Source organism: Pseudophryne corroboree, unplaced genomic scaffold, assembly GCF_028390025.1.
Source record: "Pseudophryne corroboree isolate aPseCor3 unplaced genomic scaffold, aPseCor3.hap2 scaffold_469, whole genome shotgun sequence".
Taxonomy (NCBI): Eukaryota; Metazoa; Chordata; class Amphibia; order Anura; family Myobatrachidae; genus Pseudophryne; species Pseudophryne corroboree.
In genome coordinates, this window is record NW_026970081.1 from 114,139 (window position 1) to 117,495 (window position 3,357).

A 3,357-nucleotide genomic window follows, 5' to 3' on the forward strand; every position below is an offset into this window, starting at 1 on the left:
AGAGATTTTCAACCATTTACAACTCACGTCACACAGAACAAGATTTAAATATTGACAAGGCACACTGAAATATAATGGTGATGCATGGTGCAGTATCGTGTCCTAGGATGTCATGTCGCAGCTTCTCCATAGGTAACGCCTGAACAGGCCCGGTGACAGGGGGGACAAAGGGGACACTTGTTCAGGGCTCCAAGTATTAAGAACAGAAATAATGGGGCCACAGTGCCAATATTGCTTTTTAAAGTGTATCCACCAACTGCTCAATTTAAGCAGGAAAACAATTAACAGGCCAACTAAACCCTCCCCCCTCCTTTTACCCCATCACTTTGTCCAGTCCCTGTGGTCCATACTGTATTGCCATTATTATGCATGTTGCTGTGCTGGCCCTTTTCTGAATGTCCCTGCCACCGCCACCGAAGAGCTGGATAGCCCAGTATGAAAACCACCTGCCGGCCTCACTGACGGTCCGAGTCAAAGGCTCCATTTTTTTTAAAGATCCCTCTGCCAAGTTAAGGGGGGGTTGAGGGGGCCCCAGAGATATCAGTGCACTGGGCCCCGAGATTTCTGTTGCTGGCCCTGACCCTCAGGGGCGTATCTACAACTTGGCCAGGATGGCACTTGCCAGGGGCACCATCCAGCTGTGCCAACCGTGGCTAAGGGATAGAGTTCTGCAGTCTCGAAAGGGCGCTATGGCAATCAGCGTGGGACTGACCAATTAGACGGTGAGGGAAGGATACTGAAATTGTCCCAACCCTGTTACAGTTTGAAACGCCCCTCAACTGCTGTCCACTGCTTCACTCCTAGCTCTGCCCCTTTGAAATTATTAATCCCTACCCCCCGGTAGGCGGAGTTCTCCAGGCCCATACTCAGGAGTCACCACTGCTGTACATTATGTGCCGGTTGTAGAGGCAGAGCGGGGAACATCAGAGAACGCCACAAATTACACAGTGGGCAAGGAGATGGCTGGAGACAGCTGCACAGCCATGCCTTGCAAGTTCGAGAGAGCTGTTGAATTTCAGCACTTCAAGTCAGAGCCTGCCCCCTGCTGCCCAAGCAGTCCCTGACAGTTAGTGTCGAGGAGGGGGGGATTTGTGCATGTGTGCTATCAGTGTGTGTGTGGGGGGGTGGAGGATGTGTGTGACTGTGAGGGAGCTGTCAGTGTCAGTGGGGAGAGGAGCAGGAGGGAGTTGTCAGTGTGTGGAAGTGATGAGAGTCAGTACTGGGGAAATGTGTGTGTGTGTGTGTGTGTGTGTGTGTGTGTGTGTGTGTGTGTGTGTGTGTACTAGATTTAGGAGTGTGTGTTTGTGAGAGGTTTCAGTTGGGGAATTAGAGTTCATACAGTAATTAAATGTTTTCATATTGAGAACTACATCTCCCAGCATATACAGTGTGCTGGGGATGCTAACAAGCTTTATTTAAAAGTTTAAAAAACATTGCTTTTATGACTGCAATGGTTAAAAAGGGAGAGCTATAAATCAATTTATCAGTGAATGATCGCAGTTTGAGCTGTTACATTTTACTGAACCACCTATCCCTCCACACTCACTACCTGTCCTCAGGATACATTTACCATCCCGGCAGACGGTATACCGGCGGTCATTTGACCGATGTTGGAATCCTGACACCACTTGGGAGACTGGTGCCGGCACACAGACAGCCAACATCCCGAAGGCGAGTATTGGAGGGAGGGTTAGGACCGGGGGAGCGGGTGTTAGGGAAGGCACTAGGAGGGGGGGGGGGGTTAGTCCTAGCTGCCACCCCCTGAGGGTTAGCCCTATCCGCCACCCCCCCAGAGGGTTAGGATTAGGTATCATGTGACTGCTGGAATCCCGAGCGCCGGATGCCATACCCAACCCCCTTTACTTTTTCAGGCATTTCTATCTCTCCTCTCTCTATGGTGTTCCGATTGCCCACTTTCCCTTGTGCTTTTCTCTCTCTCTCTCTCTCCTTTGTTTAGAGCATCAGTTTCTGTAGTCCACTTTATCCTTATTTTTTCCAGTGTTTCACTATCTCTCTGATGTAATGAGGATGTATGGTCTAGAGGGATCAGTAATGCATTGTACTGTATAGAGGCGTCAGGGATGTAGCGTAGGGTATAGAGGCGTCAGGGATGTAGCGTAGGTTATAGAGGCATCAGGAATGTAGCGTAGGGAATAGAGGCATCAGGGATGTAGCGTAGGGTATAGAGGCGTCAGGGATGTAGCATAGGGAATAGAGGCGTCAGGGATGTAGCGTAGGGAATAGAGGCGTCAGGGATTTAGCTTAGGGAATATAGGCATCAGGGATGTACTAGCAGGTATATAGAGGTCAGTGTACTGTATAGAGGGGTCAGTAATGCAGTGATGGTTATAGAAAGGTCAGTGATGTAGTGTAGGGTATAGAGGGGTCAGTTATGTAGTGTGGGGTAAAGAGGGGTCAGTAAAGATACTAAGCTGAAGTACTTAGAACACTTCTTGAATTAAGACACAACCTGCAAGAAAAAGTATGCAATATGGGTGAAAAGGCAAATGTCAGAGGTCTGATACAAGTAGAGATGAGCGGGTTCGGTTCCTCGGAATCCGAACCCGCCCGAACTTCATGTTTTTTTTCACGGGTCCGAGCGTCTCGGATCTTCCCGCCTTGCTCGGTTAACCCGAGCGCGCCCGAACGTCATCATGACGCTGTCGGATTCTCGCGAGGCTCGGATTCTATCGCGAGACTCGGATTCTATATAAGGAGCCGCGCGTCGCCGCCATTTTCACTCGTGCATTGAGATTGATAGGGAGAGGACGTGTCTGGCGTCCTCTCCATTAGAATAGAGATAGATTAGATAGAGAGAGAGAGATTGTGCAGCGTCGCAGACAGAGTTAGTTTACCACAGTCAGTGACCAGTGCAGTTGCTAGTTAACTTTTATTTAATATAATATATCCGTTCACTTCTCTCTGCTATATCCGTTCTCTGCCTGAAAAAAAAAACGATACACAGCACAGTCAGTCACACAGTGTGACTCAGTCTGTGTGCACTCAGCTCAGCCCAGTGTGCTGCACAGTCATCAATGTATAAATTAAAAGCTTATAATTAATTGTGGGGGAGACTGGGGAGCACTGCAGGTTGTTAGCAGGAGCCAGGAGTACAATTATATTAATTAACAGTGCACACTTTTGCTGCAGGAGTGGTGACCAGTGCCTGACCACCAGTATAGTATTGTTGTATACTACTAATATCTCTTTAAATATCAACCAGTCTATATTAGCAGCAGACACAGAACAGTGCGGTAGTTCACGGCTGTGGCTACCTCTGTGTCGGCACACGGCAGGCAGTCCGTCCGACCAGAATTGTATTATTTATTATTATATACCTACCACCTAACCGTGGTT